The sequence below is a fragment of the Heterodontus francisci genome, chromosome 6, assembly GCF_036365525.1.
Source record: "Heterodontus francisci isolate sHetFra1 chromosome 6, sHetFra1.hap1, whole genome shotgun sequence".
Classification (NCBI taxonomy): domain Eukaryota; kingdom Metazoa; phylum Chordata; class Chondrichthyes; order Heterodontiformes; family Heterodontidae; genus Heterodontus; species Heterodontus francisci.
Genome location: NC_090376.1, coordinates 56,159,156 through 56,173,821, shown reverse-complemented (window position 1 = coordinate 56,173,821; position 14,666 = coordinate 56,159,156). Strand labels below are relative to the sequence as shown.

General features: G+C 45.5%; 1 protein-coding gene across 4 annotated transcripts in view; it reads right to left on the bottom strand.

Moving 5' to 3' along the window:
- The window catches only part of c6h11orf65 (chromosome 6 C11orf65 homolog), a 125,476-nt gene extending 117,056 nt beyond the window's left edge, over nucleotides 1–8,420 (bottom strand). For all 4 annotated transcript variants that reach the window (XM_068032852.1, XM_068032857.1, XM_068032856.1 and 1 more), the window contains exon 1: nucleotides 8,297–8,420. The gene's annotated coding sequence lies outside the window, so the exon portion shown is untranslated. The remainder of the gene's footprint in view (nucleotides 1–8,296) is intronic.
- Between the last annotated feature and the right edge of the window lie 6,246 nt (nucleotides 8,421–14,666).

The window sequence follows — 14,666 nt, the reverse complement described above, 5'->3', positions numbered from 1 at the left end:
GGTTGACATCTCATTTTTAGGCATGCCTGGTGCCGCTCCTGGCATGCTCCTACACCCCTCAATGAACCAGGGTTGATCCCATGGATTGACGTTAATAGTAGAGTGAGGGACATGCCAGGCCATGGGGTTACATATTATGGTGCAATAAAATTCTGTTTCTGCTGATGGCCCACAGCACCTCATTGATGCCCAGTTTTGAGCTGCTAGATGTGTTTTGAATGTATTCCATTTAGCATGGTAGAGCCACAAAACACGATGGAGGGTGTCCTCAGTGTGTAGACAGGACTTTGTCTCCACAAGGACTGTCCAGTAGTCACGCCTACCAATACTACTTTGGATAGGTGCATCTGCAACAGGTAGATTGGTGAGGAGGAGGTCAAGTACGTTTTCCTTCTTGTTTAGTTCTCCCACCACCTGTCACAGCTCCAGTCTAGCAGCTACATTCTTCAGGACTCGGCCGGTTCAGTCAGTAGTGGTGCTACCGAGTCATTCTTAGTAATGGACGTTGAAGTTCCCCACCCAGAGTATATTTTGTGTCCTTGCTACCCTCAGTGTTTCTTCCAAGTGGTGTTCAACATAGAGGAGTAGTGATTCATCAGCTGAGGGAGAGCAGTAGATGGTAATCAGCAGGAGGTTTCCTTGCCCAAGTTTGACCTGATGCCATGAGACTTCATTGAGTTTACAGTCAAGTTAAGCACACCCAGAGCCACTCCCTCCCGACTGTATACCACTGTGCTGCCACTTCTGTTGGGTCTGCCCTGCTGGTGGAACAATATATACCCAGGGAAGGAGTCTGGGATGTTGGCTGAAAGGTATGATTCTCTGAGTATGACTAAATCAGGCAGTTGCTTGGCTAGTCTGTGGGACTCCTCTCCCAATTTTGGCACAAGTCCTGGACGTTACTGAGGAGGAATTTGCAGGGCTGGATGCGCCTTTGTCACATCTGGTTCAATGCCAGGTGGTTGATCTGATTTTATTTTTATTAGATTTTTTCATAAGTGTTTGATACAACCGAGTGGCTTGATAGGCCATTTCAGAGGGCAGTTAAGAGTCAATCACGTTGCTGTGGGTCTGGAGTCACATATAGACCAAACAGGGTAAGGACGGCAGATTTCCTTCCCTAGAGGACATTAGTGAATTGAATGGGCTTTTATGACAATCCTGTAGTTTCATGATCACCATTTCTGATACTAGCTTTTTTATTCTAGGCTTATTTAGTTAACTGAATTTAAATTTCCCAGTACTCATATCTCTAGATCATTGGTTCAGATCTCTGGATTACGAGTCTTGTAACAATCACTATGCTACCATATCCTTTATTCTAGTGCATGACTAGTGAAATAATTTAAGTTTAAATTTCAGTTTAATAGAAAACACATTTTTTATACAATTTACCCACAAATTATCACCACTGAATTCTCACTCTCAACAAATTCCCATTTTGGAATCCTTATTCCCACTCCATGAATAGCTCACTCAATGATGTGCTCTTGTCTTCTTTCAAGCCACTTTTGCATGGTACTTCTTGCCACCCCCACCAATCATTCAAAATGAGCTCTCACAAACCCGGTGTCCTAATTCTTATTAAAAAAAACTTCAAGAATCTTTTGTGTTACTTGTATATTGGACCAAGCGTTGTGGGTTCTGTCATTTTATACCTTGTTAATAAGAACTAATACTTGGTGTGGTAGCATGAGAACAGAGTCTCTACTGCCTTTCTTAGATAGCACTTCTGGCAACTAAAATGGGCACAACAGTGACAAATGTAGTAGTGCAGTGGCTGCAGCCAATCTCCATATGGGTTGAACTTAGAAATAAGAAAGGGGTGATCACTTTGATGGGATTATACTATAGGCCCCCCAATAGTCAGAGGGAAGTGGAGGAGCATATCTGTAGGGAAATCACAGATAAGTGTAGAAATTATAGGGTTGTAATAGTAGGTGACTAAGTTCCCCAATATTGACTGGGACTGTCTTAGTGCTAAGGGATCAGATGGGAAGAATTTGTTAAGTGTGTCCAGGATAGTTTTCTGAAGCAGTATGTGGATGGCCCTACTAGAGATGGGGCTACACTCGACCTCCTCTTAGGAAATGAGGCTGGGCAGGTGGTTGATGTGTCAGTGGGGGAGCACTTTGGGACCAGTGACCATAACTCTATGAGCTTCAAGATAGTTATGGAAAAGGATAGGACTGGTCCTCAAGTTGAAGTCCGAAATTGGGGGAAGGCTAATTTCGACAGCATCAGACAGGAACTCTCAAAAGTTGATTGGGAGAGGCTGTGTACAGGTAAAGGGGCGTTTGGCAAGTGGGAGGCTTTTAAAAGTGAGATAGGAAGAGTTCAGGGCCGGCAAGTTCCTGTTAGATTGAAGGGCAAAGCTGGCAAGTTTAGGGAACCTTGGTTGACGAGGGATATTGAGGGCCTGATTAGGACAAAGAAGGAGGCATATGTCAGGTATAGGCAGCTGGGATCAAGTGAGTCCCTCGAGGAGTATAAGGGATGTAGGACTACACTTGAGGAAATTAGGAGGGCAAAAAGGGGCCATGAGATTTCCCTGGCAGATAAGATAAAGGAGAATCCTAAAAGATTCTATAAGTATATTAAGAGTAAAAAGGTAGCTAGGGAGAGAGTAGGTCCCTTTAAGGATCAGTGTGGTAATCTATGTGTGGAGCCATGGGAAATGGGCGAGGTCTTAAATGAATACTTCTCATCTGTATTCACCGCGGAGGTGGTCATGGGAGCTAGTGAGTTCAAGGGAGGGAACAGCAATATACTGGAGCACATCAACATTACAAAGGAGGTGGTGTTGGAGGTTTTGAAGTGCATTAAGGTGGATAAATCCCCAGGGCCTGACCAGGTGTATCCTAGGATGCTATGGGAAGCAAGGGAGGAGATTGCTGGAGCCCTGGCAGAGATTTTTGTATCATCGTTAGCCACGGGTGAGGTACCAGAAGACTGGAGGATAGCTAATGTTGTGCCTTTATTTAAGAAGGGCAGCAGGGATAAGCCAGGGAACTACAGGCTGGTGAGCCTTACATCAGTGGAGGGAAAGTTATTGGAAGGGATTCGCAGAGTCAGGATTTATATGCATTTGGAAAGGCAAGGTCTGATTAGGGATAGTCAGCATGGCTTTGTGCGTGGGAAATCATGTCTCATGAATTTGATTGAGTTTTTTGAGGAGGTGACCAAGAGGATTGACGAGGGCAGGTTGGTGGACGTTGTCTACATGGACTTTAGCAAGGCCTTTGACAAGGTCCCGCATGGTAGGCTGGTCCAGAAGGTTCGAACACACGGGATCCAGGGTGAGCTAGCCAATTGGATACAAAACTGGCTTGGTGATAGGAAGCAGAGGGTGGTAGTGGAGGGTTGTTTTTCAGATTGGAGGCTGGTGACCAGTGGTGTGCCGCAGGGATCGGTGCTGGGCCCTCTGTTGTTTGCCATATATATTAATGACATGGATGAGAATGTAGGGGGCATGGTAAGTTTGTAGATGACACCAAAATTGGTGGTATAATGGACAGTGGAGAAGGTTGTCTAAGCTTACAACAGGATTAGATCACCTGGGAAAGTGGGCAAGGGATTGACAAATGGAATTTAACGCAGACATGTGTGAAGTGATGCATTTTGAGAAGTTAAACCAGGGCAGGACATATACAGTGAACGGCAGGGCCCTGGGGAGTGTTCTTGAGCAGAGAGACCTTGGGGTGCAAGTACATAGTTCCCTGAAAGTGGCAACACAGGTAGGCAGGGTGGTGAAGAAGGCATATGGCATGCTTGCCTTCATCGGCCGAGGCATTGAGTACAAGAGTTGGGATGTCATGTTACAGTTGTACATAACGTTGGTTCGGCCACATTTGGAGTACTGTGTGCCGTTCTGGTTGCCGCACTACAGGAAAGATGCGATTAAGCTCGAGAGGGTGCAGAAAAGATTCACAAGGATGTTGTCTGGTTTGGAGGGCTTGAGCTAGAAAGAGAGATTGGATAGGCTGGATCTGTTTTCTCTGGAGCGAAGGAGGCTGAGGGGGGACATGATAGAGGTATATAAAATTATCAGGGGCATAGATAGGTAGATAGCCAGAGTCTGTTTCCCATGGTAGGGGTGACTAAAACTAGAGGGCACAGAATTAAGGAGCGAGGGAGGAGGTTTAAAGGGGATCAAAGGGGTAAGTTTTTCACACAAAGAATAGCGGGTATCTGGAATGAGCTGCCAGAGAAGGTGGTGGTGGAGGCAGGAAAAGTAGCAACATTTAAGAGGCATCTGGACAGGTACTTGAATGAGCAAGGCATAGAGGAATATGGAATTAATGCAGGCAGGTGGGATTAGTATAGATGGGTATTATGGTCGGCATGGACGCGGTGGGCCGAAGGGCCTGTTTCTATGCTGTACGACTCTACAACTCCATGCGAGCAGCCGATCTGCCCTGCACCAGCTCCGATTAGTTTTTCAGGATCTACAGAAGCCTGAGGCTGCTGAAGAAACTGGCAGGTGATTTCTTTACAATTATCACACTGTGAAGGCAGATGCTGCTCTTGTCTCTACATTAATAGTATGGGCTGCTGCCGGCCTGTGTTTGCTACTCTTCTCACCAATCACATCTCTGCCCCACCCAAGAGCTTACCAGACTATCACATCGACATCTGAACTGGCCAAAATTCACCAGGCACCAGTGAGCTGCATTGGGGAACCCACAGCTTGCCAGTTTGAAGAGGGAGGCTTGAGGGCCTATTTATGAAGGTCCTTGCCTTCCTCTATCACCCACCACCTGCTTCATGGCTGAAAATAGTTGCAAACAAATTTACTTCTCAAGACTGCTGAACAGCCACTTCAATTTGTAATGTAATTTGACATACTACACCCATTTTTTGTCATTTATAGATTGTTATGTATAGTATTTTAGCCAGCAGCACCAAATGTTGCAACCCTGTCTGAAACAAAAGACCGAGACCTCTCCAAACATTCTGTTGGAAACTTGTTTTCCCGGTTTGCATGAAAAATTACAGATGAATTTGTTGTGAGAACTTCATACTAGAAGGAGTGTTCTGTTTGCAAAATTAATTTGTTTGAAATCTGTTTCTCTTTCATTCAAATTATAAATCAAGCAAGTGGGTTTTTCTCATTGGCTGAACAACTTCTAAAGTATTATTAAATGTTAAATTACACCCATGGTCTCTCTTTTCTTTTGGGCCTCCTTATCTCGAGAGACAATGGATACGCGCCTGGAGGTGGTCAGTGGTTTGTGAAGCAGCGCCTGGAGTGGCTATAAAGGCCAATTCTGGAGTGACAGGCTCTTCCACAGGTGCTGCAGAGAAATTTGTTTGTTGGGGCTGTTGCACAGTTGGCTCTCCCCTTGCGCCTCTGTCTTTTTTCCTGCCAACTACTAAGTCTCTTCGACTCGCCACAATTTAGCCCTGTCTTTATGGCTGCCCGCCAGCTCTGGCGAATGCTGGCAACTGACTCCCACGACTTGTGATCAATGTCACACGATTTCATGTCGCGTTTGCAGACGTCTTTATAACGGAGACATGGACGGCCATGGTCTATGCCCTCTACAATATACCACAGCACCAGTTTGCAGCACTAACATATGAACATTCACAGAATTTTACAGCAGGGAAAGCCATTCAGTCCATTGTGTCAGTGCCAGTTCTCTGAAGTAGAAAGACTTGCATTTATACAGCAGCCATCACAACTTCACAGCATCCCGAAGTGCTTTACAGCCAATGTTCTTTTGAAGTGTAGCTACTATTGTAAAGTAGGAAAAGGCAGCAGCCAATTTTGATCCCAATAACCACATGATAAGGACCAGGTAATCCATTTTAGTGATGTTGGTTGAGAGCTAAATATTGGCCATGGAGAATTCTCCTGCTCCTCTTCAAAACAGTACCATGGGATCTTTTACGTGCTCCCAAGAATGCAAAATGGGCCTCAGTTAAACATCTCATCTGAAAGACAGCACCTTTATCAACCCTCAATCTTCCATCTTCGCTGCCTCCGGAGAATACTTGGCATCAGGTGGCAGAACTATATCTCCAACACAGAAGTCCTTGAAGCGGCCAACACCCCCAGCTTATACACACTACTGAGTCAGCGGCGCTTGAGATGGCTTGGCCATGTGAGCCGCATGGAAGATGGCAGGATCCCCAAAGACACATTGTACAGCGAGCTCGCCACTGGTATCAGACCGTCCATGTCTCCGCTATAAAGACGTCTGCAAACGCGACATGAAATCGTGTGACATTGATCACAAGTCGTGGGAGTCAGTTGCCAGCATTCGACAGAGCTGGCGGGCAGCCATAAAGACAGGGCTAAATTGTGGCGAGTCGAAGAGACTTAGTAGTTGGCAGGAAAAAAGACAGAGGCGCAAGGGGAGAGCCAACTGTGCAACAGCCCCGACAAACAAATTTCTCTGCAGCACCTGTGGAAGAGCCTGTCACTCCAGAATTGGCCTTTATAGCCACTCTAGGCGCTGCTTCACAAACCACTGACCACCTCCAGGCGCGTATCCATTGTCTGTCGAGATAAGGAGGCCCAAAGAACTCCCTCAATACTGCCTGTCAATCTAGATTTTGTGCTCAGGTCACTGGAGGGGAAGTTCATTAATAACCTTCCTTCAATCATAAGGTCAGAAGTGGGGATGTTCGCTGAGAATTGCACAATGTTCAACACCATTCATCAGATGCACTGCAGCAATGCATCAAGTCTCCTTAGACAGCACCTTCCAAACACACGACCTCTACCACCTAGAAGGACAGGGCAGCAGATGCATGGGAACACCACCACCTGCAAATTCCCCTCCAAGCCATACACCATCCTGACTTGGAACTACATCACTGTTCCTTCACTGTCACTGGGTCAAAATCTTGGAACTCCCTTCCTAACAGCACAGTGGGTGTACCTACCCCACATGGACTGCAGCGGTTCATGAAGGCAGCTCACCACCACCTTCTCTAGCCAACGACACCCACATCCCATAAAAAACCCCACAACCTGACTCAGAGGCAGTAGTGTGATCACAAAGCCATGGCTGATACTCTACGAGTTGTTGTCATTGTAAAGGCCTGGTTCAAAGAGAAGATGGGGTCAATTTTTATCTTCAGCACAAAGGCGGTAATTTGGCAGAGTGGATTATTTGCCTGATACAGAACCTGTGCAATTTACATTTTATTGATTTCTGCTTCATCCATTCGATGAGGCTGAAAAATTATCCAACATATTTCCTTGACTTCCTGCCAGTAAAGCAGAAGGCTGATCTCCTTAGACTGATGTATAAAAACAGGAGGTTGTGTCAATACCATCTCAGATGTAAACACATCTCTCTCATGCCTCCTAAGACATTCCTCTAAAAAATGGCAGAGACAGAGACAGGTCATTAACCTGCAACAGTCATTAACTCTGATTGTCTGTCCACAGATGCTGCCTGACCTACTGAGTATAGTGTTCATGGCTGGAATTTTAAGTTAGACGGGATGCCTTGCCCACTTGCTGAAAAGTCAGGACAAGCCCGCCTCCGCCAGGCCTGGGGAGCCAGGCAGGGAGTTTTCACTCTCTGGACCCATAAATGGTCTTGGGCGGGACTTCCACCTCCTTAAGGTAGGAATTCCTACCTAATGGAGCTGCTGGCCAATAAGCAGGCTGGTAAGGGGGGGGGGGTCGGTTGGGGCAGGGGATGAGTGTTGTGCATTGGGGCGGTTGGGGCTTCAGGGGTGGCCCTCCATGGGCCACAGGGTGTCCCATCAGGAGGGTCCCAACCCCAGACCGCAAGAAGGCCTTCTAGTTTTACCATGCGGGATTCTTGGGGCCTTTGCCATCCATTTGCCGAGGGTGAAATGCTCACGTCGGCAGGAGGAGGCCCTTAAGTGGCCGTTAACTGGCCTTGTTTGACCTGGGACATGCAGGTCGTTTCTTGCCGCCGCCCTGCGTAAAATTGCAACGGGGCAGGAGGGGGTCAGGAATGCCCTCCCACTCAATGTTATGTCCCCCCCCTCCCTCCCCCAACACCACCAGCAGCCTGTTCGTTGAGGGGCCATAAAATTCCAGCCTATATTTCAGATACAGAGGTCATCCTGGTGTCCATATTTAGAATTATGGTAACTTAAACTGTCACCGGCAACAAGCCACAGATGAAAAACACAAGGATCCCAAAGTAAGTCCAGAAAATGCAAAACAAGTCATAACTCAAATCAGCAGCAAGTGGAAAGAAACAAAAGTGAATGGACATCGAGCACTGCAACAAAAACATTCCTGCAGCAAATAATTTTAAGAATGCAATCTGCCATCAACGAATATTCAATACAATACCTGTGTTAAATGAACGTGAATGACTTTAGCACATTCCCAGCTTTGAACATGGGTAAAAGTGCCCCCAGGTAATTAAAATCAATGTGGAGAATCAGCTGCTCCAGGTGACTGTGTGGCTGCTTACTTTACAGTCAGCTTGAGCGTCCCGTCGCTATGGTTACAGCGGAAATGATGTCACAGCTGGAACGTTCTTTTCAAGTGTTGCGCGGTGTTCGCAACGCGAGCGCGGGTTTGACAAGGTGTCATTGAGCTGCAAGTGGCAAATTCAGCAGATGTCCCTTTTAATTGTCTGTTTTATGTTTTTGAACAAGGACTCACCAATTGTTTCCAAAACTGGTAATGATGTGGTTTTGAAATACTATCTAATATATTAAAATCAGCGAATTTGCTACAGGATTAATCTGATTAACCAGCATTATCCACTTGGGCAAATGTTGAAACCTGAAGTGCACAAGCTAACAGATTTCCACCCCGTCTAAAACACATGGGGTAAAAATTCCATTTCCGCACTGCCAAGGCAGAATTAATAGCAGCAAATAACCTGTTTCCTCTACTTCCTTCTGTGTCCTCCCCTGGGGAAAAAAAACTACCCTAATTCATTTCGAACAGTACTTTCAAAAATCCCTGCTATCTCCTCATCTTTGGCCCTCCATTTAACACATTTTTGCAGCTTCTGATCTCATCCACACTCGTTTCTGCCTTTGACGCCCTAGTTCCCATTAAAACCATTACTCGCTCACCCTGGATGTTTCATGGGGACGGCTCATCATCTCCGCTCCCTCAAGTCCAGACACAGACAGACGGATATGGTGGATAACTGGTTCAGGCATTCACCAAATCTGGCTGAAACACAAAGCCACTGTTAGGTTCTGCTCTCAACTGCCAAAACTATCATGATTCCACTATCATCCTGGAATGCAAAGATAACCCCTCGCTTCTTTACTGCAAACCGTCTTCTTAAATCCCTCTCTCCTGTCACCTCCACCCTCAAATCCAACAAATGCGAGGAGCTCATGGACTTCTTGATCACTAAAAATGGATGACTCTGCCACTTCCCTCCCTTACCCTAGAAAACCAGACCAAACATCCTCTAATGTTTATCCTAATGCCCTAGCTCTGAACTTGCATCTTTCTCAAGTTTCTCTTGTGCCCTTTCCAAGCTCATTCTTGTCCATGAGACCCACCTCCCTCTACCCATTCCCCCTGAACTGTAAAACCACACAACTTCCTTTCCTGACTCCCACGTTAGCTGATATTGTTTCTCTCTCCTCCTTCAGCCTGTCCTTCAAATCTGCCATCCTCAGAAACCAACCCTTGACCCCTCTGACCTTGCAAACTACCACCCTATCTCCAACCTCCCTTTTCTCTCCATAGTCCTTGAATGTGCCGTCGCTTCTGAGATCTCTGCCCATCTTTTCCGGAACTCCATATTTAAATTCCTTTAATTCCTGCCACAGTACCGAAATAGCTATTATCACGTTCACAAATGATATCCTATGTGAATGTGACAAAATTAAACCAGCCTACTTATCCTTCTTAACCCATCTGCAGCCTTTGACATGGTTGACCACACCACCCTCACCTCCACTGTTGTCCATCTGGGTGGGATGCACTCGCCTAGTTACATTCTTATCTAGCCAGTCAGAGATGTTTAATATAAAATTGAAATTCTTAAAAAAAAACTTTTCCTTCATTTTTTTTTCTCCAATTTTCTTTCCCTCTATTTTACTTACTGTACCTGATTTGACATGGAAATCACCGACTCTAATTTACAATTCCCTCTCAGTCCTTGTTCTGTTTGTTTTTCAATTCTTCATTCGAATTGTTTAAGGGGATACACAGTTGCTTGCCTTGTTCACTCGGGTCCGAGATGCCCTGTTTGCCTCACTGCCCCATTTCCAGCTCGTACTTTCAGCAACTTGACACACAAAAAACTTAAGAACCTAAATGTGCAAGGGCAAGACTAAGGGCAGACAGCATTAGGTGATCTGCTGCAGCAAAATTTGGCCCACTATGTTTAAGTCACATTTGAAAATGTTGATGTTTAGAGTGTACTGTTGAACCAAAACTAGAATGAAAATCAGAAAATTATATCACAAAATGTTGTGACACTAGAAGAGGGACATGGAATGCCCTACCAAAAACAATGTTGGAAACAGAATTAAAAACCATTTTTAAAAGGGAAATTGATAAGTATTTGAAAAAAACAAATTGAAAGGATTGGAGAAAGGGCAGGGGAATAGCCTACAAATTTTATGGGTTGAATGGCCTGCATTCTGTGCTGTAAAACTTTCAGATTCTATTAAGGCTTCTCACACAACACCAATTTGTTCGGACAGCTAAATCTTAGTAAGACATGAGAGTGAACTACTTCTGGCATTTCTACACGATCTTTCATTGATGAAGGAGGAGTCAAAGAAAAGTGATGAGTAATTTCTTGCCCTCAACATCGACTTCAGACCCCATGAAGTCTCATGGCATCATGTCAAACATGGGCAAGGAAACCTCCTGCTGATTACTACCTACCGCCCTCCCTCAGCTGATGAATCAGTGCTTCTCCATGTTGAACAGCACTTGGAGGACTTGGAGCACTGAGGGTGGCAAGGGGACAGGGTGGGGGACTTCAATGTCCATCACCAAGCGTTGCTTGGTAGCACCACTACTGACCAGGCTGGCCGAGTCCTAAAGGACATAGCTACTACACTAGGTCTGCAGCAGGTGGTGAGGGAACCAATAAGAGGGAAAAACATATTTGACCTCGTCCTCACCAATCTGCCTGCCGCAGATGCATCTGTCCATGACAGTATTGGTAGGAGTGACCACCACACAGTCCTTGTGGAGATGAAGATCCGCCTTCATATTGAGGATTCCCTCCATCGTGTTGTGTGGCATTACCACTGTGCTAAATGGGATAGATTTCGAACAGATCTAGCAATGCAAAACTGGGCATCCATGAGGTGCTGTGGGCCATCAGCAGCAGCAGAAGAATTGTACTCAACCACAATCTGTAAACGTATGGCCCAGCATATCCCCCACTCTACCATTACCATCAAGCTGGGAGACCAACCCTGGTTCAATGAAGAGTGCAGGAGAGCATGCCAGGAACAGCACCAGGCTGCTGAAGCTACAACCCAGGACTACTTGCATGCCAAACTGCGTAAGCAGCATGAGATAGCCAGAGTTAAGCAATCCCATAACCAACGGATCAGATCTAAGCTCTGCAGTCCTGCCACATCCAGTCGTGAATGGTGGTAGACAATTAAACAACTAACTGGAGGAGGTGGCTCCACAAATATCCCCATCCTCAATGATGGGGGAGCCCAGCACATCTGTGCAAAAGATAAGGCTGAAGCATTTGCAACAATCTTCAACCAGAAGTGCCAGGTTGGCCTCCTCCTGAAGTCCCCAGCATCACAGATGCCAGCCTTCAGCCAATTTGATCCACTCCGCGTGATATCAAGAAACGACTGAAGGCACTGGATACTGCAAAAGCCATGGGCCCTGACAATATTCCAGCAATAGTACTGAAGACTTATGCTCCAGAACTTGCCACACCCTAGCCAAGCTGTTCCAGTACACCCACAACACTGGCATCTACCCACCAATGTGGAAAATTGTCCAGTTATGTCCTGTACACAAAAAGCAGGACAAGTTATCAAAGCAGGGGGCGGCACAGTGGCGCACTGGTTAGCACCGCAGCGTCACAGCTCCATGGACCTGTGTTCGATTCTGGGTACTGCCTGTGCAGAGTTTGCAAGTTCTCCGTGACCGCGTGGGTTTTTGCCGGGTGCTCCGGTTTCCTCCCACAGCCAAAGACTTGCAGGGGATAGGTAAATTGGCCGTTGTAAATTGCCCCTAGTGTAGGTAGGTGGTAGGGAATATGGGATTACTGTAGGGTTAGTATAAATGGGTGGTTGTTGGTCGTCAAAGACTCGGTGGGCCGAAGGGCCTGTTTCAGTGCTGTATCTCTAAATAAATAAAGTCCAACCCGGCCAATTACCGCCCCATCAGTCTACTCTCAATCATCAGTAAAGTGATGGAAGGTGTCGTCGACAGTGCTTTCAAGCGGCTCTTATTCAGCAATAACTTGCTCAGTGACGCTCAGTTTGGGTTCTGCCAGTGCCATTCAGCTCCTGACCTCATTACAGCCTTGGTTTAAACATGGCCAAAAGAGCTGAACTCAAGAGGTGAGGTGAGAGTGACTGCCCTGGGGAACAAGGCAGCATTTGGCCGAGTATGACATCAAGGAGCCCTAGCAAAACTGGAGTCAACGGGAATCAGGGGGAAAACTCTCAGCTGGTTGAAATCGTAACTAGCGCAAAGGAAGATGTGGTTGTTGGACGTCAATCATCTGAGCTCCAGGACATCACTGCAGGAGTTCCTCAGGGTCGTGTCCTAGGCCCAACCATCTTCAGCTGCTTTATCAATGACCTTCTTTCAATCATAAGGTCAGAAGTGGGGATGTTTGCTGATGATTGCACAATGTTCAGCACCATTTGCGACTCCTCAGATACTGAAGCAGTCCAGGTAGAAATGCAACAAGATCTGGAAAATATCCAGGCTTGGGCTGATAAGTGGCAAGTAACATTCGCACCACTCAAGTGCCAGGCAATGACCATCTCCAATAAGAGAGAATGTGACCATCTGCCCTTGACATTCAATGGCATTACGATCACTGAATCCCCCACTATAACCATCCTGGGGGTTACCATTGACCAGAAACTGAACAGGAGTAGCCATATAAATACCATGGCTACAAGAGCAGGTCAGAGGCTAGGAATCCTGCGGTGAGTAACTCACCTCCTGACTCCCCAAAGCCTGTCCACCATCTACAAGGCACAAGTCAGGAGTGTGATGGAATATTCTCCACTTGCCTGGATGGGTGCAGCTCCAACAACACTCAAAAAAGCTCGACACCATCCAGGACAAAGCAGCCCGCTTGATTGGCACCCCATCTATAAACATTCACTCCCTCCACCACCGACACACAGTGGCAGCAGTGTGTACCATCTACAAGATGCACTGCAGCAATGCACCTACGCTCCTTAGACAGCACCTTCCAAACCCACAACCTCTACCACCTAGAAGGACAAGGGCAACAAATGCATGGGAACACCACCACCTGCAAGTTTCCCTCCAGGCTGCACATCATCCTGACTTGGAACTATATTGCCGTTCCTTCACTGTCGCTAGGTCAAAATCTTGGAACTCCCTTCCTAACAGCACTGTGGGTGTACCTACCCCACATGGACTGCAACAGTTCAAGAAGACAGCTCACCACCACCTTCTCAAAGGCAATTAAGGATGGGCAATAAATGCTAGCCTAGCCAGCGACACCCACATCCCATGAATTAATTTTTAAAAATTAGGAAAAGAGGTGCATAAAACTGATTTAATTTTCACTGTAGACATGAGGATTGAGTTGAAACATGGGTAGGATTTGAACATTTTTAGAAGTGGATAAACTAAACTTGTAGGTTATTTTTCGTTCGACTGTAAGCACAAACAAATAGAAATTAAGAGGCTTCAAGCAATATTAATTAAATGAGAAAGATTTTTTCCCACACACAGTGGATATGTGGAAAATAATTAAGTATAATTTCAATTAGCATATTTAAAAATGTACCTGGCAATGAATCAGACCAAGAGGATAGGTATCGACAAGTGGTAATTTTAAACCCTTTGAAATGTTAATGCTATCTTGGAATCTCATTGGTGAACATAATCACATGACCATCCTACTCATGTTTTTTAACAAATCCCCTGTGTGCTGGTAACCATATCACCATGCTGGGTGTTCTTTGTTTAATTGACGGGGTTCTGGACCAGCGTTGGTAAAGACAGAATACACAGCGATTCAGTGGATTTCTGTTTATACGGTAATGCCTTGTTGGTTTCTGGATGCCATGGGGCAGTTTGTACTCATTTTTCTCAGGCTGCAAAAATTATCTTCAAAGATGTGTTACCAATTTCATAAAGACAAAATAAATTAGAAGAGGATTCAATATATTCTTCCCATTATAAAAGAGACAATACAGTGCAGTTATCTGAGCCAATGGAATAGCAGGAAAAAACTCTAATCAAAAGTTGAGATTGTTTCCTGCGTTTGAGCTGAATGGCATACTTTTCTGACAGGCTTAAATATTTCAGTTAACTGTGTTGATTTACTGAAATGACTAAAAAGTTAACACTACTATCTGAAACAAAGAACCTATGCAAAACCACCCAGTCAAATCAATAATTTTTTCCTCTCCAAGCCGATCAATCTAGAATCATCACTACCACAAAATGCATTAATCAATCACCAAAATAATATTTTCAACTCTTCCAAATATTTTGATTTCTGATCTAGCTCCATATGTTTTTTTTG